Source organism: Mchenga conophoros, linkage group LG4 (genome assembly GCF_057382185.1).
Source record: "Mchenga conophoros isolate Kocher_MC1m ecotype Shallow Benthic linkage group LG4, M_conophoros_male_GT1.1, whole genome shotgun sequence".
Lineage (NCBI taxonomy): Eukaryota > Metazoa > Chordata > Actinopteri > Cichliformes > Cichlidae > Mchenga > Mchenga conophoros.
Genome location: NC_140529.1, coordinates 36,550,877 through 36,576,332, shown reverse-complemented (window position 1 = coordinate 36,576,332; position 25,456 = coordinate 36,550,877). Strand labels below are relative to the sequence as shown.

General features: G+C 42.2%; 1 protein-coding gene across 2 annotated transcripts in view; it reads right to left on the bottom strand.

Moving 5' to 3' along the window:
- LOC146576709 (RNA binding protein fox-1 homolog 3-like) overlaps positions 1-25,456 on the bottom strand; it is a 431,434-nt gene that overhangs the window by 372,741 nt on the left and 33,237 nt on the right. The window contains exon 2 of one of the 2 annotated variants that reach the window (XM_085272168.1): positions 11,682-11,804. The exons of the other annotated variant lie outside the window; for it this stretch is intronic. The gene's annotated coding sequence lies outside the window, so the exon portion shown is untranslated. The remainder of the gene's footprint in view (positions 1-11,681; positions 11,805-25,456) is intronic. 2 annotated transcript variants of the gene reach the window in all.

The window sequence follows — 25,456 nt, the reverse complement described above, 5'->3', positions numbered from 1 at the left end:
GAAGCAGGGGGCTCTTAACAAGATAAGCCCTGAAATCAGCGAGCCTGAAGGAACATTACCTGAACAAGAGTGCTGATGAAAATGACTGCGGTGTCGGCCTGCTTGGAAACAACTGAAGTGTTGTTCACGCGTCTTATCGTAAAACAAGTCAACAACACAAGCAGCACTACACCAGATAATTCCCATCACTTGTAGGTCTGAGAAAGAGGGATCATCCTTTTGTATGTAAATGATCCGGTAGAATCTTTAGATCTCTGGCAAAGAAGGGAAGAAGACAAAAAAATTGGCATTTTACAGAGAAACAGATTAAACAGATGACTCAAATCCTGTCTGAAGATTAAAAAATGCCTATCTGGAAAAGGATTTTATTAACTGATGTCTGCTTTTGGACGGATTGGTGCTGTTTCTATGCAGTCAGCAAATCCCATGAAAAGGCGAGAGAGTCTTTGTCCGTCTCTCCATAGTTTCAAAGCTAACGCTCTACTTTGAAAACAGCAGGTGACAAACAATCCCAGGTCAAAGTTCACACTGGCCGCGTTGGCTCCAGGCTTGCAGTATCTGTGCCGCTCACATGTCGCCCATTAAGTCTGCATTCCTGTTGTGTAATAAATCCCAGCTCTGAAAGAATAAATAGTAGAAAATGACGCCTTTTCTTCATGAATGCTCTTTACTGACATAACTGATTTTCTGATATGACTATATAGCACATTTGACGCCTCCGCTTCTCGCTTTAATAGCATGCAATTGCTAACGTAGTTAAAAAAAATAGTTGGGAACATAAAACTTTGTTCAATGACACATTTGATCTTGTAAAACTTTGCATGTGTACACACCAGAGTGGATCTGTGGACCCATGTGCAACCGTAGCTATGAAGACCAAAACTGATTTCTTTGTACCCGGATGCTGTCCGTCGATCCATCCATCCATGCATGCATGCATCCATGCATGCATGCATCCATCCAAACATCCATCCATCCATCCATCCATCCATGCATGCATCCATCCATCCATCCATCCATCCATGCATCCATCCATCCTGCATCCATCCATCCATCCATCCATCCATGCATCCATCCATCCAAACATCCATGCATGCATGCGTCCATCCATGCATCCATCCATCCATCCAAACATCCATCCATCCATCCATGCATGCATCCATCCATCCAGCATCCATCCATCCATCCATTCTGCATCCATCCATCCATGCATGCATCCATCCATCCAAACATCCATGCGTCCATCCATGCATCCATCCATCCATGCATCCATCCATCCTGCATCCATCCATCCTGCATCCATGCATCCATCCATGCATGCATCCATCCATCCAAACATCCATGCATGCATGCGTCCATCCATGCATGCATCCATCCATCCATGCATCCATCCGCTTCTTTTTCAGGGTCGTGGGGGGCGCTAGAGCCTATCCCAGCTGTCTTACAGTGTTAATAATTTTTGCAGATCAGGTCATCTCACATATTAAACCAGCATATTAAGCTCGTAGCTCTTTTGCACATAAACCTATTTAACACTTCATTTTATTATTTTTTGTCTCCACTTATTGATCAATGCTATGTGTACATATTAACCGGCATCTGTGTGTGGACAGCAGAGAAAGAATTTCATTGTACAGAGAAATGCTTTTTCTTTGCACACATGACAATAACGCTTTGAATCTTGAGGAGAGGCAGTGTACACCCTGGACAAGTTGCCAGTCTGTTGCAGGGCTGACACAGACAACCATTCGCACTCACATTCACACCGTGGGCATTTTTCCAATTAACCTATCCCCACTAACTGTCTTTGGACTGTGGGAGGAATCTTTGGGCACTGACTCAGTGGTCATGTGAGGTAATGTGTTGGTTTTATTCTTCCACCTAAGTTACTGCTTGGGAGCAACGGATTATGGCAAATATGTACATTCAAAGTAATCAATTCAAACTACAGTGAATGTTTTGTGAAAATACAGCAGCCAGAAGATTTACAGTAATAGATTTTGGACTACAGTGGTGCTGTAGGCTTTATTAGACAACAGAGAAATTATTAGCCAACAAGATTAAATTTATCGCCTGGTTTGGCCTTTTGGGGGATTTGTTGGCAGTTTGCTGCTGGGATCAGTTTGAGCCAAGCTCATCTCAACTGTGGTTGAAACCCTTTAAATGGCCGCTTCTTCTTCAGGTGCGTTCAAATCAGTGTTAGGTATGTGCGGTGCGGTATACATCCTTTCAAGGACGGTTTAGGTGGTGTTTGTGTTTTGAACAGTGTTCTCACAATGCCCAAGATACCGACTGGTTTCAATTTCCTCTATTCTGACAGCCCATTCCATCCACAAGCTTGAATGAAGGCGGCCGTTACGGGGAGGTATTGCTGTAAACATCAAAACACCACATTCAGATCAAATGTCCCCCACAATCCGAGACCTTTAACAAAAGCTCTACAAAAGATGAGATTGCCTATCACATTCTAATTAACTACAATCACAACCAAAGTGGCCACAACACGTTTTAAACACAACAGAAAGTAAAGTCATGCCGGATGGTACGAGCAGCTTTGGCAAGAGATAAAGAAAACGTTCAAGCGCAGTGGTGACACTCATTGAATTATATGTTGACAGCTCTGTGTTAGTGAAGAGATGAAAGCAAAATGAGATTTTCAAAAGTGAATATGGGGAATGACGGTATTGCTTTCTCCACATTGTCAAACTTGACAGTGCTATTACCATCACCATAACATCAGGTGCTGACATATAGGATTCAGTTAGCACAAATCAGCTCCCTCCTTTGAATACTGATTGCATTTTAGGAACGAGGGTGTTCGCATTACTGTTTGGTAAGATTTAATCAAACATTAGGCCTAGAATTACAATAAGACGAGGAAAGGATTAGAATCAAAGTTAATGACCAACACCATTACTGCAGCAATTAGCTGTGAGATGCTTTAAAAAAATAAATGTATTTTTTTAATAATTAGGATGACAAGCAGGTGTTCATGTTATTCAAAAGAAGTCTTATCTTTAAAACACACATTTGTGGAATCATGGCATAAACAAATGGACTTTCTAAAGAATTCAGAAAACGAGTTGTTGATGCTCATCAGGCAGGAAAAGGTTATCAATCCATCTGTGAAGCGTTAGGATGCCATCAATCCACAGTCAGACCGACTGTGTACAAATGAAAGAAATTCAGGAGTGCCGTTAGCTCTTCCAGCAGTTGTCTACCAATAAAGATAAACCCAAGAGCAAGGTGTGTAATAGTCTGCAAGGTCACAGAGGAACCTGGGGTAACTCCTAAGCAGCTAAACGCTTCTCTCACACTGGCTGTTCACGTTCGCGGGTCCGCCATCAGGGTAACGCCGAGCAACGGGATAACAATGGCTGCGAGGGAAAAGCAGCTGCTCTTAAAAAAAGAGCGCTGCTGCTCATCTGCAGTCTGCTGAAGATCACGCGGACAAACCCGAAGGCTGCTTGAAGGCTGTTTGTTCTGTGGACGGATTAGACCAAAATAAAACTTTTGGTTTATAAGAGAAGCATTATGTTTGGGGAGAGGAAAGCGCTGCGTTCTTGGATAAGAAGCTTATCCCATCTGTGAAACATGATGGTGGTAGTATTGTGGTTTGGGCCAGTTTTGCTGCTTGCGGGCCAGGATGCCTTGAAATCACTGATGGAGCAATGAATTTTGAGTTATTACAGCAAATTCTAAAATAAAAATGTCAGGACATCTCTCCGTGATAGAAGAATAAGAATCCAGCAGAAGGAGAAACCTGGAGCTACCACAAAGACTTAGTCGTACTAGGCTGGAATATCGAAATATGAATTCATGTGGATTCATCATTCTCTGACAGTATTATGCTTGCGCTGTTTGCTCATAGTCATAGAAGATCGGCTGGACCCACATTAATGGTCACTATTATAAATTCCATTATTAGAAAAATAAGAATTTAATTTCCTCATTTATCACAGGAAATATTATTCCAAAATATGCGCGGTAAGAATTAATGAGTGTGACAGAAATACGGGATTTCTTTCAAATCTACAACCATCAAATCAAAAACAGCAAAGTTATCTAGGTGGCTTAACGACAGAATTATCTTTAGAAAATATATGGAATGTAAAAAAAGCAGCAAATGAGCTTAATGTGCCTTAAAATTGATTAATCTTTTACGCCTAAATGAAAACCAGTGGAAGAGTACTTTATCATGAAAGCGTGAAAATCACACCGCAGCTAGTAAAAAGAAAACTTAACTTATTAAAACTTCCATTAAAAACTCCCATTAGTGAGTCTACACTTTTAACATGCACGGGGAAAAGTTTCATTTTCAAGACAAAAAGATAAATGACAAAGTAGTCCTATTACTCCAGGATTTGGTGTGTTAATATATTATCTCTTCATTAAACATTTGTGTTGGATCTCTGCTCTAATTAGTCAGCTCGCTTGTCTATTTGCACTGGAAGTTGTGTCAGTTTCAGGTAGAGCTGTCACTGTGCCTGGAACGGTGGAATCGGAGGTGCATTCGGTTTGACATTTTTCCTCTGCGGTCAGTGGAAACAACGGATACAGAGGTGACTCTGAAGAGTGGGATGATAGACTATCCATGAGCTCTGATATCTGCCACTCTGACAAACATCAGCACACTCGAGCACTGATGGCGAAGACGACCATCCAGCCTCTCCTGCCATCCTCATGAGAAATGAGCATACAGAGCTTCTCCTGAACTTCCACAGAAAGAAGAAGGAAAATCAGCTTGGCATCTGCAGGATGACATGGATAGTCTGGCACATTCTGCAGATGCTCTGTGGGACTGGGATTGAGTTCAGATGCCGGCTCAACACTCAACGCATATTCCTGAAATCATTCCTGTACAGTCGTTGGAGTTTGGTTTGGCCATTTGTGCTGGTGGGTGAGGAGGAATACAATCACCGAGGGCTAAGTAACGCGTGTGACCCGAGGTTTCCCAGCAAGATACCGAAGCTGATAAAGCTACAACTATTGCAACATCAGTGAAAACTGATCTCTACTTTGAAGACGCTCCCTTCAACTGTGTGGCCGATTTCACATTTTCTCTATATTTTAAGAACAAAACAGGAAACAAACTGAAGAAAAAAGATCAAAAAGTTAACCGATAGTCAACTTTAGCCCTATAATAATGACATAATCTAATATTTATTAAAAGAAATAACTGTGCAGTCAAGGATCATAAATATATTATGTATGTTCAAATGTATGCAGATAGCAAAACAAAGCATGTTGAGAGCGAGAGATTGCATCTATCCCCGATGCTACTGGGTAATTTAGCATCTGTGATTTATGCCCCGTATAACTGCTCAGTGCTAGTGCAGGATTTATAGGAATGATATACCCTTTATATAATTTCACTGACTCCAATTTTATTTTTTTGTTTTATTGCAGTGGTCTATCACGAGTCTTACATCACTGCAGCTCAGACACCTCAGCTGATCGCAATCCTTTCTGGCATTTTGAAACGCAGTCTGCCTGAACTGCCAAATTTCCACTCATTCCAAGTTAATTTAATATATGCAACTATTAGTGTGCTGGAAATCTTCCATCAAGCTACAATAATTAAACAGCTAGTCCCTCTAATAGAGATCTAATACAGTTAATTGTGAATTATCAAGCGAAACCAGCGATCAGCAAAAATTCAAAACAGACATTTATCTGCCTGCACTTGGTCGACGTCGCACTAAACAGCACAGACTCACAGTTTTCTGCTCACAGTGAGGTGGTAAACAGTCAAATTGGATGCATTAGTGCAAGAATATCTGCAACAAATTGCTCCTGGCATGAAACTCAGCCCATTATCTGATCAGATTTGACCACACATTTTTCAGTCAATCCAGCTGACACAAACAGCACAAGTGGGTAATGTGCCAGCTGGTGATGACCTCAGACCGGGGGTGAGGTTTTCAGTACTCAGCGACTCTTCTTTCCTCCCGCTTTGGAGTTCTTAACGTTCACAGTGGAGACTTCATGAATAAGCTTTAATGTGACAGAGAAATTGGGGATCACTTTCTCTGTCTGGCTCTGCCAACAGTCTGATGGTATCGATGACTAGATGGCGTGAACGCGAGAGACTCCAAAGAGCGGATTAGAGAGGGGAGATAAGGCTATCCACTGTAATTAAGCCCTATCTCTGTACAGCCACTGAAGAAAATAAATCACCCTTCAGAGCCCGCCAGTGTTGAAATGTAGGAACAATTATTCAGTAATTAATCGTTACACATGCAGGCTCCAAACACTAATAGGACATATTTTAACTACAGCATTATAGAACTGTTAAATTAAATTAAGTCTGAATGTATTTAAGATCAATGTAATAGATCACATATTTAACCTTTTTTAATCACTCTAATGTAATTGTATTAGCTCTGTTATTAATCTTTTTATGATGTGCCCCATGTTAATTTCTCATCCCAGCCATGTGTAATTAGGAACAGAGATATATGGGGTGTGGCACCAGCCATACTACTACAAACAACAAGCAGAGCCCTGGAGGAAGGTGCTAGTCATTCCTGCAGTCCAGTCCCGGTTCTGTAATAGGCTGAGAATAACAGCGGATGAGGTCAAACATAATTAGACGAGGTATCACAGCTGCTAGTTTTGAGAGCGTTATCGAGTTTACAAAGTGCTCCTGCTGCCAAACAGTTAATGAACTAGTAATTTTTCTGTTTTGAACAGCGCTAGGTCATTTCCTCCATCATGAGAGAGTTGTTGGACGAACATAAAAGGGTGTCAGCGTGAGCAACGCTAGCTCAGATGAATGGAAAGGTTAACGCGCAAGCAAGGAGCTTAAACACAACTGAGAGAAAATTCAAACCGCAGCTCTACAGAGTGCACAGAGTAAAAATGTGAGGGTATTATTTGGTATCAAAGAGTCCTTTTAAATGACTCTTTTTTTCTTCGATGCCATTTTCAAGTTTGTGTGAGGTAGTTTAAGCACCTGAAACTATTCACAAGTAATAGTTGTGCTGGCTAAATAAGGCAAACCTAGACATCCCATATAAGGGAGCGCTCCCCCTTACAACAACTAAACTGTCTCCTCCGGCCTGTAATGCTATTTAGTCATCTCGATTGTTTTCGCATCTCTACTTTTGGATATATTGGCTCGAGAGATGTCTGCCTTTCCATCAATCTATAGCAGCGAAATGGCTCATGCTGTGTGCCATTTGAAAAACTCAGCAACGATATCTGTTTCCAGAAATCGTGATCAGATCCTTCAAATGAAATCCACAAACCTTGTTGTTGTGCTGTGTTTCGCATAGGAACCTTTTAGTTTTAACCAGACTACACTTGGCAACCGAAGGATGCATGCAGCCAACTTACAGCTCAGCCGAGGGGGGGGCCACCATCAATATTTTCAATATTCCTGACACAGAGTCATGAGCAAGAGGCGCTCCTCATGGCTAGATGGATGCTTCCTTTTGAATAGCATTATGGTTAAATGAGATGCCAGTATAGTAGCCATCAATTAGGCAGTTTGCTTCCATATAAGATTTCTTTCATAAAAGGAGCTAAAGTCTCTTCTGTTTCAGTAGTCTACGCTCAGTCCAAGTGCAAAGCAGAGACATTAGAACACTTGATTTCTCCAGTTTAAATAATCATACGTTATAAACACCAGATTTTCTTCCTGTTACTATCTTTCCTTCAACAATATTCTCAGGACAGCATGCTAAAAATATTTCAGATAAATGTGGAAAAGTCAGGGAAGGAATTGGACATCAGTTTTATAATCTATAATCAATCAATTCTCGTCCAATTCAAGGTTGCGGGAGGGCTACTATAGGGTGAGCGGCGTCTGACGCCCCAAACAGATCGCCGGCCTGTGGCAGGGCGAGCACAGAGACACAGACAACCATTCACATTCACACCTTTGGACAATTTAGGAACACCAGTTAACCCAATTCAACTGCCTGCATGTCGTTGGACTGCAGGAGAAAGCTGGAATGCCTGGAGAGAACTCAACAGATGAAATTATCATTTCTTTAACTTTTGCTAACTGACCTTGCTCATTCCTACACTCTACACTATTTAGCTTTTTCTTAGCTAGTAAAGCACAAAACCTAATGACATTATCCTCCTCATTTGAACAAGAATCTAATTTCAGGGAGCCGTGCAATATTACAGTATACAATCCAGATATCTACTTAAGGCTTCCAGGCTTTGCTGGGATGTGAAATATTCTTGTTTCTTTTTTTAAAGAGCCCTCATAACATCTCCTAAAGTAACAAATCCATTATGAATGTAGAGAACAGCTCTTATCACAACAGGAGAGGAAGGGCAAAAGATATCAAATTTGTTCTGCAACAGAAGAAGTGCAGATAAAATCTTTTTTTTATCTCCAAATTTGGAGTGAACAACTTTATCCTGACCAATTTCTCACTCACCTGATCATTACTTCAATCTGCAAGCCATCAATGCACCAAAAAACCAACAATATTTGTCACAAAGCAGTGGTTTCTGTGCACAGGTTTGTGCTTTATACGGCTCTCAGCACAGCTCCAAATACAATGGTTTGCACAGAAATTGCCCAGATACAGAAAAAAAATGTAATATTGCCTCAGGTATTCACACTTATACGTATTTTCATGTCAAAATTCCACATTTTCTCCTGCAAAACAACTACTCGTGCGCTATACCTCTTGCAGGCAAGGCCCTTTTGCTCTTTGCTAGCTTGGTTAGAGCTTTTCCAGGTCCATATTAGGCAGTCAAAACTAAAAGGGTGATAGCTATAAATAAAACAGAAGTTCTCTTTGAAATGATGTGACATTTCCACTGGAATGAAAACATTGTGGTAGCCTTGATCTGTTCATGTGAAACGGAGCCAAGTAGTGAGATACTCCAATGTTTGATGTTCTGCTGAGGGTCTGAGTCAGTCAAACTCAGACCAGCTGGTGTTTAGATGGACAAACGTCTGAAATTCCCCTAACCACTGTGGTCAACAGCATGCAGACACATCTGAAGCAACACACAGGAGATGTCAATGGACTGAAACACAAACCGGCAAGTTTTAACTGTTAACATACAGTAATACAGTGACACTTTTATTTATTACATAGATACAGTATAAATGTAAGCGTTGGGCCACACCTCCTAATCTTTGATTCCAGGTGTTTCCACTCCCATTGCCACAGGTATATTTAATCATCACCTGCCTTTATGGACATTTTTAAAAGAATGAGTTCAAGTTTGGCACTTTACTTGGATCCCAGTTAGTCAGTTAGTGAAATCTTTACCCTCTTAGATTTTCCACAACCAGCTGTAAGAGGAATTGCTGCAAAGCATTTAGGAACCACAGCAACTCAGCAATGAAGCGGTAGACCATGTAAACGTTAGATAACACGGTTGCCAACTGCTAATTGAACAACTTCAGAGCTCCAAACCTCCTCTGGCATCAACATCAGCACAAAAACTAGGAGCACGGGAGCTTCGTGGTATGACTTTCCACGGGTGAGCAGTTACATGCAAGCCTTGCATCGCTAAGCACAATGCCAAACATCACATGGAGTGGTGTAAAGCATGCCATCAGTGGGCTGTGGAGCAGAGGAGGCATGTTCTGTGGCGCGAGGAATCATCTTTCCCTATCATCTTTCTCTAATCCGCGTTTGGTGACCACTGGGTTGTTTTTCAAGGGTTGACCTGGACCCTTTAATTCTAGTGAAAGGAAACCTTGATGCTTCAGTTTACCGTGACATTTTAGACAACTATGCTTCCAGCTGTGCGGGAACAGTTTGCATAAGGCCCTTTTCAGTTCCAGCATGATGCACCCCAATGCGCAAAACAAGGTCCATTAAAGCTAGGTTATAAGTGTGTTATGGAGGAACTTGACTGGTCCAAAGAGAGCACTGACCTCAACCTCGAACGCCACTGAAATAAACTAGAACAGAGATTGCGAGCCAAGCCTCCTTGTCTAACCTTACAAATGCTCATCTGGATGAATGAACAAAGATTTCCACGGGCGCGCTCCAAAATCCTACAGCTGCAAAAAGCGAACCAACCCCATATGAATGCCTATGATTTAGAATGAAGCTCCTGTAAGTGTAACCTACAGGTGCACCAATACTTTTGCCTATAATCACAGCAAATATAGTTCAGTCAGGTATTCCTGTTTGCCAGTTTGGCTCATCAGTGTCAACACATGTGATAATACAAGAGGAGCCGGGTTGCAAAGTGGCTTGCAGGTGACAAACAACAGGAAAGCTGAAGCAGCTTTAAAGGCAGATACTAATGATATCGACACTATGATCAGCTGGTGCTCCGGGATCGTGGGCTCTCTAGACTTAACCGACACTACGCTTCACTTAACATCGTGAATGTCTTCAATCAGTCGGCTTGCCTTGGATATTTTTGGTGAGGTGGCAGCTGCATTTAGATTTAAATCTCACATTATTTAAAACGTTTAAAGATCTAGAATAACTAAAGTGGTACTATGTCACATGTGTAGTGATGCTAAGACTGCAAACACAGGATGAGGCTAAAGTTAAAATGAATTCCTGATCTTTGTGCTGATGTGTGCACGTGATTAGTAAAAATGAACTTTGGTGTCGAAGCTTCTCAGTGGGAGAGAACGCGGCGAGCGACTTGACAAGCTTTTGGTTCCTAACTGAAATTCATTTGATGGCACGATGTGACTTCAAAAATGTTAAAAGTTGTAAACTGGCATGCAGCTCAAATATCTGCTAGCGGGAAATACAGAAAAAACAAAAGATGCTGTGAAATATTTTGTAGAACATTTGTAGGACGTACAGCGTGATATTTTCCAGTTGCCTAACACACAGGAGCCCGCTTGGTTTCATCTCAACAGTTAGCAGTGGTGGGGCCCAATCAGAGGCCCGAGGCTTTTGTCCTCAGGTTTTCTACCCTTTGAAGAATGAAGTGCGTGATAGCTGAAATTCCTTTTTTCTTTACCAGCACAGATTCTTTGTTCCTAAACTTTGACAAAGTCTCTTTAAGGTCAGAATGTTAAGTGCTTCAGAAAACTGAACATTAACTAGCTGCTGGCCTTGATTACACTCTATAACCATTCAAACACTGTTCCCAAACTTTTTTTTTTCCTTCACCTTCTTTCCACCTTTCCCCGAGGCAGTCGCCGAGTTCGGCAGAGAGAAGGACGTAGAAGCATTTTGCCAGAAGCACAGAATCACTAGATTAGTCAGTAGCTGCTTGACTCCTCTGGAGAATGACAAACACAAGGAAACAAAGACGGCATGACGGTTTGACTGACAGCCTTTTATGTCTATTCACTACAAGGTCAGATGTACCCCAAACAGAAGAGAGATGTGAGTGATCCTGAATTTCTTGAAGAATGCCCTTCGTGCAGGATTCAACACTGTATGTTTTGGTGAAGATTACGAGCTATGAGTGGCAGTGAAAAGAGCTCCTCTAATGTGTCGACATCAAAAGACGAAGCCAAATAACAGCTGAATAATCTAAATATAATTGTGCGACTGCTGCTATGTCAACTTCAACCTTGTCTCGTAAATGCCATAAGGAGGGAATGTTCTTGGAGGTTAATTTCATTATATTATCAAGAGAATAAGGCAATTACTAACAAATGACAAAAAGGGCTGTTCAGAACCAATTTTGAGGATAACTGACCGTGCTACGTCCTCTCAGCAGGTGGTTATTCATAATACAGCAGGTGATTCGTATGAATTATTTCCTACCTGTCATTCACTTTGCTCTGCTGCCTCAGTCTGTCCAAGTAATTGTAGTCCTGTAGATTTCACTTTGGCACCTACAGCGAGGTTCTTGGCTGACCTTCCTGGGTGCTTCCTTCTAGCAATTATCTGAGGACATTTTGCAAAGAGAAAGAGTGTAAATATTCAAGAGGGAATCCCGAAACAAATACTGTTCGCACAGGAAGCCCGATGTGGATATCCAATTAAAGAAAAAGTCTTTTCATCTTTTATTACTAATTTATATAAATATATTTCTGTCAAACGTTTTGGAAAATAGGATTAAACAGCAGTCAGACTTCCCCAACCTGTTTCTGCCTAAAATCGTGCAGGACCAAGACTGGCCGTTACACAGGTTGTTATCCCTCTGCCCTTTCAGAAGCAGAGAAATACATCAATCTGTTTTCAAATGATGTGGTACAGTACGGCGCTTTGGTATTTTTCACGTATGCTTATTCAATACCCCTGCGATAAAACCAGCAGGACCTCAATTTGCCTTCGAACGTTTAATCTCCAAAAGAAAACACTTCCACACAAAGCAGCAAGAAGCTAAGTAACAGTACAGGGTCATTTGGCACCAATGAAGTATTGGGAAAATGAGTTTCCATGGAGACTAATACGCTCGCAACTAAAGACACATACAGCGGCGTTTTGGAATGAGCTAAGCAAACTGTGGGGCACAAAGATAACAAGCTCAGACAAAGAGACGTAATGTCAATGAGGTCTCGCACAAAGGGCTTAACCTGTAATCAACAACACGTACAGTAGCTGCAAAAGGTGGTCGCCATTATAAACAGCTGAATGGGGAATATAAATTAAGTGTTCTGTGAATCAAAACATGCAAAGCTGGATTTGGAAGCCACGTTTTTTTTTAAACCAGTTTTCCCAGAAATAAGCTTTTTCATTTTTAAATTGGATAATGTAAGAAGCGTGGTCATCTGCTGGTCCAAATTACAACAGGCAGTTGCATATTACCCAATTTGATCTAATAGCAATAATAATAATAAAAGTATATAACAGTTCATATTGGGGGAAAAATGAGGAAACGCAGACGCGAGTGCAACAGAAAAATTATGATAAAACACACAATGCTAAAGCAGAAAAGCCACTAAAAGTAATAAATAGGTTTGATAGGAATGAACTCCTTAAAAGCTAAAAGTCTAAAAAGATCGACTGAGTCAAATTTTATAATCTTATTTGGAAGGCTATTACAGAGTTAAGGGCCAATGATACCGAATGAATCATCTACTGGTTTTAACATGGGGAACATTTAAAACTTCATTTAAAATCACATATTTCTCCTCTGGCTTCCAGCGGAAAAAACAAAGCACAAAAACAAATCAGCTGTTTTACGGTGAGTCGTTCGCCTTCCCATGAATAGAACTAAATAGGATTTGATTTGTGGTGCTTAAACCTTATAAACCTTCAGTTAACCTTCTTTTCAGAATTATAAAGCAAAACACGGTTGATTTGATGGTTAAAGTTGCCCAGCTCTATAACCAAAACTTATCCAATTTACCTATCCAGGCCTTTTTCTCACACATGTCCAGATCAAAACATGGCTGCTATTTGTAGTCCTGTTCTCGCTGGAACAGCATTGCTTCTATTTGAGTTTCCTTTGGGGGAATTGGACGAATTCACAAGAATTTACGTGTGGCAAAATGGGCAGGTTTGAAAAAACAAAAATAATAAAAGAAACCTCTTATTGGATGCTACAGTAGCAGCACTACACTGACAGCATTACCCTGACAGATGCATAACCTTTTCTGGACACTTTGACTTAAACCTGATGAAAACTGCTGGCTGGCAACTGGAGACCCAGTTCCAATCAGTGGTGGTCGAATCGCTTTTACACAGAAGTGGAAGTTTTCTTCAACTTTGAGGTCCGTGGTGAAATTGCAAAAGGAGCACAGGACTTCTAGGGAGAGATCTAAAAATAGCAGCAGAACTGAAAACAATCTGTAGATGTGCACAAAAAAATCTGTTTGATTTGCCTGGGCCGATTCCTTTCCACCGAAACAAAGTCTTAATAATTAAAGGTACGAAGGCGATTCAGATTCTGAAAGCGCACAGTGATAAATTTGCCTGTAAAACAGATATAAAGTCATAAAGTGCTGCTTAGACGTGACCTTTGTTTCGAAGGGCAACAATGTTGCGAATTGGCCGGCATAAAAGCTCCAGAAATTTATGCCTTTGCGCGGCTTTGACCTCTAAGTCAACACTATGTTGAGGGGAAACAGACAGTGCACACACAGCAATAAATGTATGACAAAGCACGCTCGGTAGCAAACCTCTGATGTCTATCTGCAGGCGAGCCACTGCGACCACTGTCATTGGTTACAAGGTGAGCAACCTACGTGCACTCGAGTAAAGTATCGATGTGATCGAGTTGGGATTTTTGCTTATCGCCGCAATATCAAGTCACCTTGTTCTTTTATTTTTTCTAATCAAATGTCAACCACGGCGCTATCTAACCCTGATATGAAGCCAATTAAATCCTCGTCTCAATCTATGGAGCTGTGGAACGCATTCTAATGCGTACCTTTTCAGCCTCTGCGACCTGGCTTGATGCTCTTAAAGGAAAAGTTTTGATTCTTCGGAGGAACTGACGACAAACCAACAAAGTAAAGTTGTTAAGAAGAAAATACGTTCGCACGGGCAGGTTTACAGGTGTAAACACACCGAGATTGGGCGCCACGAGCTTCTGTTTTATCACAAGGTTGAGGGAGAGGGTGAAGCTATTGACACACCGAGGTACGGCTAAGCCACTTCACATCCCAATCGATCACAGGTCCACTCCACTACGAGAGGCATTCCCCTTATAAACTAAGACTGTTCTGCCCGCGCTGACTTTCAGAATCCAGACACCTGGCTCGACTTTGGTCCAACAATATCTTCAGTTAGAGTCCTTTTGTCCTCTCCTTTGTTCCTCGATCAGTTAGTTTGAGAAAGTTTTGTAGCTCAGTGTTTGGCTGTGGGTAAAGCAGGAAACAGATGGCAGGCTAATTCTGGACGGTAGTACAGAGTATCCAGCTCAAATAAAATGTTCTTTCACAGGATCTCAGAGTTTTTAATGCCTACGTAGGGAACTTCATAAAGCCTTGGACCAAGAACTTGTAAATGGCCCGTGACAATGAGATTAGAAAAGATGGTTTTTAAAGTATTTCACATTATTATACTGAATTCAAATGCCTCCTGCCTTACTTTCTTTAACTCCAGCAAATCCCTCCCTGGAGGATGCCTATTAACCTGGGCCAACAATCTGCCCCTCCTGACGGGGCTGCAGACGGGGCTCCTCTATTTGCTCTCCTGATCTCTGTCACTCAAACGGTCACATAATTATTGTGTGTCTCCACAGGTTACATAGTGGATATTAGCTGCATTGTAAGCAGACATTAATTACATGAGAAATTGCACTGAGATAATGGGGCTGTTTAAAACACGTCAGAGGATCCACCTCCGTGGATGGTTACAGATAGGACATGAATAAACCGGGCTGTTTATGTTCTTGGATGTAAATAAAATCATGGCACAATGATAAGCCATTCATGACATCCCGTCTGGCAGCAGGTGACAGTTTGAAATTGCATTAATCCTTATCTATTCATTATGAAATTTGCGCGTCTGCATGTAGGCGCAGCAATGCCTTATCGCGGCGCAGTACGTCAGCTGAATTTGAATTGATTTCAATCTTTCTGGAATCCATTGCAAATTCCTCTCATGGCCGGCAATGCAGAAGCCAGTGACTGCTGCTTCACAGGTCAAGTCAGATTCATCTCAGGCTATCTGATCAGCCCATCCCAGAGCTGCGCTATGTGTGAGAAATAGCACATTTTAGATTACAGCACTCCCTCTAAAAGCCTTCGGCTGTAGCGCACGTCTTTCAATAGTTTGGAACGGAGCATTCATTTCATCTCTGAGCGCTTGTTTTAAAGGCTATCCCACAAGGTCCTATCACTAGGAGGTTCAAGGGCAAAATAAATCAGCGATGACATGTCCCATCGTTGTTATGTAGGGCGCAGAGGTCTCCTGTCTGCAGAAAGAGCTCAGGTTGAGAGATCCCCTTTGTGTCTGAAGCTGGATCACATTAACAGCCTGACTCATTACATTAATAGCAGTGCCACCGCTGCAACACGAACAGCGCCATTCCTTCTGTGAAGGGGTTACAAACCAGTCTGACAGCGGAAAAAGCATCCGACTATTATTAACCATAAATCCATAAATGACAAACACTGGCCATACGAGTGCGTGTGACTGTTTACGTATCTTTGTGGGGACCAAAAATCGGAAGTTTGCTGTGCTTGTGTGGACCAATGGGGCCCTTATGGGGACAAAATCCCGGTCCTCACGAGTTTGAAGGCATTTTTCAGACTCAAAATGTGGTTTAAGTGTCAGGGTTACAATTAAGTTATGGTTAGGCATTTATTTTTAAGCAGCTAGGGAGAGCATCGTGTCCCCACAAAGATATGAAAATACCGTATTTGTGTAACTGAAATACTTTTTCCAACCCATCACCGATGGACACAAGATGATATGAGTAAAATCTTTGTTTAGATTTACATGAAAGTCAGGAGATTGAAAGTAGCAGATAATACAGAGTGACTGGGTCGGGACCTCCTGGAAGATCACTTGTCTGAAAGACACTGTATAGGTGCAACATCATAAGTGCAGAATCTCCCCCAGGATCCTTGCCACAAGTCTTCTCCTGTTGTTGTCAAATAAAGCAAAAGATGACTGAAATATAATCTTCAAAAAAAAAACCCGTCTAGGCTGCAAATGCCTCGCAGCATCATGCCCTTCATTGTTATGAATTGCAGGGAAGCTTGTGGCAGCTCTACTGGATCAGCAGAATTTGGAAATTCTTCAAAAGCTGAATCTTCTCTAACCTTCCCCACCTACCCCAGCACCAGGGGATCTGTCACAAATCAAGGATGGGAAGGTCAATAAAAGCAAACCATGCCAGACTCTCTGACTGACACATCAAAAGTTCCCTCTGTAGTGCTCAACACTCTGCCTTCCTTCCCTTCCGACCAATTTAGCGGAGTCCGAGGGGAGCCCTCTAATCCATGCCTCTGAAAGTGCGCTTAATCAACCTCTGATTAAGAGGGAGCACGCCAAGGTGTCCAGCAGCATCTTCACTGCCCCCCATTCGCTCCCGAAGTCAATCAAAACACAAGAAAATAGGATTTATTTGTCCTCACAGCTTCCCGTGACTGATGTTCTCTCTCAAATGTCTCAAGTCTCCTCGGTCTTGTGTTAGGCCATTCGTTCGTTCATTCATTACACATCTGCCAATAGCAGATACAAAACAAACATTTCGTTCCTTCTAATTTCTTTTCTCATCCTTCCCTTCCTTGTCTCTCCCTCTCTCTCTTTTTGTCTTTTTCTGTTGTTGTTACGAGTGTCCCCCGGGTGTCTGGGAATGAATTAAACATGTTGGTAGGAAGGGCACAGCTTCCCCTTAAAGGATTGAATGCAGAGTGTTGTTTGAGGGGAGAACAACAGTGGAGGTGACAGGCTTTGCTCAGCACGAGGACACAGAACCATCAGGGAACCACTTTGACCTCTAACATCTAACTGCCTTCATGCATAGTCATTTTTTTCCTCCCCAAGTGCCTCCAAGTGATTGGGGTATCCCAAACTTTTGAATAAAGCGGAGGCCATGTTGGTCATTTGGCAATAAATGTGATGCTGCAGGCTGTGGTAACCTCAGACATTTAAGAAGCATCCCTTTGATTTGGCTCCGATAAATAAATGTGTACCATGCCTACACTATCTAGAAATGCAGAATTAGTATTACTCTATTTTGACAATAAAAATAAGACTTAGTTAAATATATCTTGACATAGAGCTAGGTCCAAGGTGCACTGACTCTGATAAATAAATTACCAGAGTGCAAATCAGGACAGTCACCTACAATATGCCTCCTCCTGAGCGAGGTCTCTGTGCAACTCTGCAACATTACAGAAAACTACTATTCTGAATTTCATGGATGTTTGCAGAGTGGCCAAAAGAAGAACCAGTTACATTTTGGCAGTTTGCATTCTTTAACAATGTAAGATACAACACTGCCCTGTGCAGATGACTCTCCAACGTGCACCTTTGATTACAGAAGATCACTTTGGTGCCACGCTGAACTGCATAGCAAGTCATTTTATTTAAAAGTGTACTACTTATTCACAAAGCACCAGCACGCAAACTTCAGTTCAAATGCACCAAATTGCTAATAGACGAGTCCCCCTGTCGATCAAAACAGCTGCACCCCTGTTGATGCATAACCTCAATGCAGGTTCAGCGGGTGCTTTAGTAAAGAATTGCCTGAATTTGTCACAACGGGCGAAATTAGGTGAACATTTCACCAGGTGACCGGGCAGATTTCTTTTTGAAGCCAAGAGTGACCATGACAAAATTATTTTTTTGCTACTGAACTCGTGGTTCAAATTTTGAAACCCCAAACGTGGCCACTTGAGGTGGAGGCGGACCAGTGCTTACAGCCAGAGTTTACTGGACATTCTTCTCCGACAGAAGTCAGTAATATTTCCTCTGGTGTGACAGGTAGAAAGAACACTGAGAGGAACTTAGAGGGACGGGAAGCTGTGTTTATGCACTTAGCAACAAAGACGTCCTTTTGCAATAAGTAAGTAAGACCAAATAAATAGAAACACTGAAATAAACACTGAAGCCCTGATGAATATTCAGGGTAAGATACCAATACTACAGTTGGAAAGCACATTAAAGTCTTTGGGGCAGAAATAATGTACTACACTCACCCCCCGCCTCTCCAAAAACACAAAAACAGAAGAACACATCACTGTGTCCGTATGTATCCCATAAAATTAACCCAGAGGGCGCTGATTGATTAAAATTCTTGAAAAAAGATTCTTAAAATGGCAAAACTGGCCAGAATACAGCGTTTAAGCCAAAATTACCCATCTGTTAACTCTAAAAGAAGGAAAACTACATTTTAATTAATACGGGCTTTCATGTAGATTTATTCATTTACTTGTTGGCATGCGTGGCGTGCATGTGTTAAGAGAAGCTGTGCTGCAGAATCCCCGCTTTTATTTCATTTGTTTTCTTTGGGTCTGGTATAATCAGGCATGAGCGTGACAAGTTTAAAATCCCGCAAGCAACTTATGAAGCATTTCAAGGTGAAATATCAGATTTTTTTAAAACCCCCCCCCCTCTAAGTTGATTATCCAGGAGAAAGGAGAAATGAGTCTCATATTTCAAGGCAGAGTTCACTGAACTGTGGTCATGTGATTAATACTCTTCTCTGAGTCGTTGCCAAAGAGCTAATGCCTTGCTTTAGGTTTAGAGAGGGATTTGTGTTGTGTATGCGGTCAAAACAAGAACAGAAAGTCAAAGGCTTTTCCAGAGAGAGAACAGACTTGGTAGGAGTGTGGGTTAAAAGGAAGCATCTATCTCCTCAGCCCAACTCCTCTGTCAAATATCTCTGCTATTTCACTGTGACTTTAATCAACAAAGTACTGTGCTTGTCCATGGAAGCACCCACATGAAAAAGAAAAAGAAAACCAGGCGAGGTTGTGTAATCTCTTTTGTGTAATCACATGTAACAGAAGAAGACTTTTCCCATTTTTGGCACTTGTCCATTAGCGGTACTGACTATAGACTACATATAAGATCTGCAGAAATGCATGACACGCCTAAAACTTGACCCGTAAGATGCATCGCTACTGTATATTTTTAACAGCTGAATGAGGCCCTGCAAGCCAAATCGTGTACCGAGAGAGGAGCGAGAAGCAAACACAAGATTCAATGTGAGGGCTGTGAGGGCTGAGAGTGGCTATGTAAAGGGGGTTAGAGGATTAAACCAACCGTCACCATCGAGCCAACTAATCTGGTGTTTTTGGGAGATCTGCTACTGAGGCTACGTCCACACTAGCCCGGATAAATATTAGGGCTGAACGATATATCGCATTTGCGATAATATCGCGACATGATCAAGTGCAATTTTCTAACCGCAAAGGCTGCGATTATACTCTGGACATGTCCAAATTCATGGGCTGCATCCTCCTGAGGCCGCATTTGTAGACCGATTACGTCACAGCGACGCGCCGAAGGCTGTCCAAATTACTACCATATCCCAGAATTCATAGCGCGGCCCAGCCAAACTCCAGTTTCCAACAATGGCGGCCGCTACTAAGTTTTAAAATTACTCATACTAATCTTTCTGGGTCACAAAATAAACTTTTAAAATATTTTCAGGCGAGAAAGTAGTTGTGTAAACATCAAATATCTGCTCGGTTTATCAAGATATCCCATATTTGCAAAAGTGCTTCGACGTTTTCAGAGGCGTCTGCTACCCACCAGCTCGACAGCTAGCCGGGAGCTCGAGGGTTACTGATGCGGCCGAGAACGGCACAACTCCCGGCACATCATTTTCAGATCACCGCGGAGTTTCGCTGCTCGGGTTAAACGTAATATATACGTCACTTAGACAACCTAAAAATGTTATTGTTGGGCTTTTTTCAGTGTTTTGTTTGTTCGTGAGTAACTCGGTTTGGCTGAGATTAAAGTTATTAGATTAGATAAAATAAAACTTTATTAATCCCCCGGGTGGGTTCCTCCTTGGTTTTCACACAGCTGACTAAACGTCAAACAGAAAACTTATTAAACAGAAGTATGAGACAGTCGAGAATTTACACCAGTGTCTGGTTATATTTTAGATAGCAAGAAGCAGACGGCCGAGTTTATTAAACTCCACCGAGACAGCGGTGACGCTAATCAGAACTAGACCGTCCAATTTCACGCCTTTAAACTTTAAAGGCGTGTTTGTGTGTGTGTTTATACAATTGCTATTATGTTTGCACTTTATGTGTAATGTTACTGACTGCAGAGATCAGTAAGATGTGTGTATTTTTTATTTATTAGTTTTATTTATTTAATATTATTTTTTAATTGAATGACTGTCTAGTAGTTCACAGATGTCGAAAAACTGAGTGTGGTAAAGCCACTGATTTTGTTTATGTATATTTCTGCAATCTGCACATTGTACTGACTTTCATTTTAATGTTTACACCAGGGTTCCTTGTCAGCACTTTATGCTCAGATGTTTGTAAGCTAAAAATAAACTATTGTGTATGTTCAAATATACTGTTGTGATTGAAGAAGTTAAATAAAAATGTCAGTCATCAATTCATGCATCACCTCATGTCATCATAACAGAGGTCTGTCTTCCAGGAAAGAACAGTTTAAAATTAATGTAATATAGTATTGGCCATACTATATGATGTATTGCTTGTCTTTGTTTAATAATACAGAAGACAAAGACCTTAAAAAATAATCGCATATCGCATCGCAATCGCAATATTGGGGCAAAAAAATCGCAATTAGATTATTTTCCATAATCGTTCAGCCCTAATAAATATGATAACGGTGTATACGTCTGTAAACGCTCCGCGTCCACACTATCGTTTTCAGTCGTTTTCACAGAGTTGTGCATCCACATTGAAACAGCCGAAAACGCTTACGTTCCAGTACTATGCATGTGTGAAACGCAAGACGATTCAACCTGCCTCAATTCTTTCTGCCGTTTATTTCCTTTCCGGCTCTTTGAAACGGGTTTTTTAAATGGACTAACAATGAGGTGGAGTTGTTGCTGCGAGTAACACAAAAGTACAAAGTTTCAAAGGCGAGTGAGAGTTAAAGAATTTGAACAAAAGCTATCTGGAGCATGTACAGACTGATATTAATCTTTAATAGGGCTGTCAAACCTGAGAGCAAACAACATCGTTTTCGAAAAGGCTCCGGGTTCGCTGGCCACACTGCGACATGAAAACTGCGTTTTCAAATGTATCCGCTTTGGAGAGCGTTTTCAAAACGCCATCTCAGTGTGGACGGAAGGCCAAAGAGGAGAGAAAAAGATGTGATTTCAAACGAAAACGTATTAGTGAGGATTTGGTTCCAACAACAAATGAGAGACTTTATAGTTGTCCTCTTCCAACATGTACCTTTAGCACAGGCACATACTGTCATGGTCCTGGGCCATGTTGGCCCAGTATTCTTGGTTCCTTGTATTTTCACTCCTTATTTAGGCCATGTTTTCTGAGGTGTCCTGTTGTGGTGTTCCCTAAGTGTTTTCCCTTTGTGACTCTTACCCCCTTTGTGCCCCTCTGTGTATTTATGAGCTCTCGTCTCTCTTTGTGTTTATTCCATGTTTCCCCCAGCCTGTTATGTCTGTGTTCTCCCTGTGCTCTCTCTCCTCCTGTCTGAACCTCTGTGTACTTCCTGTTTTACTTTGACAGTCTCTCGTCAGTATGCGTCATGTTGTGTTCACTCCTGCCCTGTCTCGTTATGTTTATCAGTGTCACCTGTGTTCCCCACCTGTGTGTAATCTCCCTGTGTTCTCTGGGTGTATTTAAGTTGTGTCTTCTGTTATGGTAGTTGCTGGTTCGTCTGTGTTGTTTCCCCTCGGTCTCCCTGCGTCTTCCCGTATGTATTTCCCCGGACCTCCCTGCATCCTCGTTTCTGGTTTGTGTTATTAGTTCTACCCAGTTTAGGTTTTCCTGTTTCATGGTACCCACACCGTTGCTGTTTGTATTTTCGGTTGTCAAATAAACACTCATCTGCACCAGAGCTGCCGCATTTTGGGTCCTATTTCAACTCCACACGGCTTGCCCTGCAAACCGTGACACATACGGACCATTGCAACGTTATATGGCAGACCTCTTTTGTCAACCTGAAGACACCAAAGAGTTGGTAGATGTAGTGCTAACGTCTACATTTGTCAGGAGTGAAAGAACTATCATACATAAAGAAATGTAAAAAAGAAGCATGCACATCCACATCAAAAAGGAGGCAGGTGCTGGGCAGAAAAAAGCAAACAGCAAATGTAACCAACAGCTTGCACGCTCCAGTTTTACCCGTTTATCGCACCATGAAAACGGCGATGTCTCGAGCACACCTGCTCTTCATCAGATGGTGCGATGAAGAGCAGGTGTGCTCGAGATGTCACCTTTTTCGTGACCCGTCTTACTTATGCTATAAACCCTCAGCACCAGTGCCGAAGGACACCTTGCGCATTAAAAAAAAAGTTCTGGTGCTTGATGCCACGGGAATGAGAACTGGCAGTTTCCACAGAAACTGTTAAATCAAGAAATGCCAGAAGTCTGTACACCTGGAAAGCACCCAGAATAACCAGAGGACTTCTTCAAGCCTAACGCTGCTGTTGAGTTCTAACATTGAAATTAAAAGTGGCAGGATTCAGTTTTGTTTGCCTTTGTCGTTTGGAAGCGGGAGTACCAGATTCATGTCTGAAAGCACAGCCGATCCAAACATTCGTGCATCTGCATATCATAGAATAGGATTGTATTGCACTGCACAGCATAATTGTGTCAGTTGGGTGAAATGATGTTTTAGTCTTTCATGGGGTTGTGATAGAAGTGGAATTCAGTCAAATGTCCAATATAAACATATGAATATTGTATTATGTCCAAAATCTTTAAACTTCACATGGCTGCAGTTTCTCATCTGAAACTTGAGTGGAACCTTATTTAAAGTCAACTTTAAGAAACTGCTACTCGAGGGTAAGGTCTTAAATCATGATGCACTTTGTGCACAACGAGCAGAATTACACCTCATTCTAAATTTGAACAAATAGGGAGAATCCATGGGGTTTTAATTAATGGATGCTGCCAACTCTTTTGTCCTGCAGCCCTAGAATTTCTTTTCGTTTTTGGAAGTGTGCTCTGGGTTTTAATTTAAGATGAAATCTTGCTTCATGCAACGTTAAATAAAAGTTGGGGAGGAAGACGTCACCTCCCAGCCCTCGTTCTTTCCAACCCATCCTCCTCCGGCTTGTATCAGTTTGTTTTTTTGCATGTCGAGTCAAAAGGAGGTTGTCACGGGAGATAGCTCGCTTGTCTCGCGCTCATGATTGAAGCACCTGCGATTTATAACGTTCCAGCCAGAGCGACAGACTTTACTTATCTCGGGCTGACTTCTCTGCCGGTGCCCTTTCGCTCAGCCAATGAGGATGAAGGTTGCAGGTTGGGTTACTTTGTCAAAAACAGGGGAACCATTACAAATCTACACTATCCATCCTTCTGTAGGGCATGGAGCTTTTCCCCTGGCGCAGAGCTGTTGCAGACCCGAGTCTCCTCAAAGCTGTCTGTCTATCTCTCACGCCCAGGAAGCTCACAGGGGGGTTGTTATCACAAAGGGCCAATTTGTTATCCTGGTTTCACTCCATCACAGGAGGCATTATTTGGGACTTTTATCTATCAAGAAAAAGCTGTTAATGCGAGCAAGAAAGTGTGTACTCTGTCATTATGCTACAGAGGCTGTTGACTCCATCTTATACCGACGCAAGCCGAGCAAACCTGAGGCAATTACTCCAGCGAAGGAAGATTGACAGAACCACGTGGACGTGAACTACCTTGAACTTTTAAGTTGCGCCCTGGTGGAATCGCCACGCCTGATCCTTATGTTAATATTTTGTGTACTAATTGCACTGCAGTGCAAAGCCCTCGATGGATCGGGCACTTCAACCGTAGGCGGATCTTCCTATTAGCTGCAGCGCGGCGCTGCCTCCGAGCTCTGACACCGGCACCTCAGCCCAGGAACTCTGACGACTAGATAACGCGTCCACGCCTGCAGGATGGACAATATTTCATAAACCTGAGTGTAACGCCGTGATTTATCACTTTCACTTATTACTCGAGACACTCTGAATGATCGATTGGTCTATCCTCTAAATTGAAGCTATGTATATATCAGTTAGGGAAAAAAAGAAGGGGAAAAAAGACAATTACCTGCCCGGGTACCTTGGAGAGAGGATATTTTCCGAGTGTCAACCTTCAAGCAGCAGCCCCGTGCCCTTTGTGTCTCCATCGTGCACTGTGACTTAGCCATCATTATCAGACACTCGGCGGATCCCCTATGCAAATGCTTTCTGTGCTGTCTCTGCGCACTATGATTGATTCAGGAGTGGTAGTAGGTTCAGAGAAGAAAGCCAGGCACAAAGCCACGCTACACTTTGACATTTATGTCCAAGAGAAGGAGAATGTCAAGGAGGCGTTACAGATATTAACACGAGATAGCGCTACAGGCCTCACTCAGAGAATGACAAATTTAGATTAGACTTGCTGTAAATATTTTTTTTTCTCTTTTCAGATAAATGCTTCCCTTGCCACCAAAAATAAGCCACTGGATGAAATGCCACTGCTGTTTACAAGAGGAGTTTGGGGGCTTTTTTCCCCACACAGTAACCTGTGAAACATCTATTTGGCTTCCTGACATGCGACGCAGAAAGTCTCGACATCCACAAACCATTCGCAGTCCAGCCCGATCACTTGTCACATACTTAGTGTGGGCTGCAGAGCCCCTCTACCCTCATCACAACTCATCATTACACCACAAGCTGTCAAATTAAAACTTTTAAATTGTGCGAATGCCTCCTCGGAACTTTCCCTTTTTCCCAGCAACATATTGCAGAGATAATTGAGGATATTAGCAGCCAGACTGTTACCAAGAGATGAAAGGCAAAGAGGGAGCGGTGACAGCTCCTCTCGCTTGTGGCGGTAACGAGGGACTGTCAAAAGTCTCTCCGTGTTTATCTCGGATCATCTAGGGGGATTTAAAACCCTTACCTTCACAATTCCATTCTTTATGGCGCGTCCTTTATCCACAGTGATTTACGGAGGCTCAAGCCCTGCGCCGCGTGATGAATGAGCACTCTTCACAAGGTGTCAGGGCCAAGCAGTGGTGGGAGGCAGTGACTCCCACCCCACTGCCCCCCA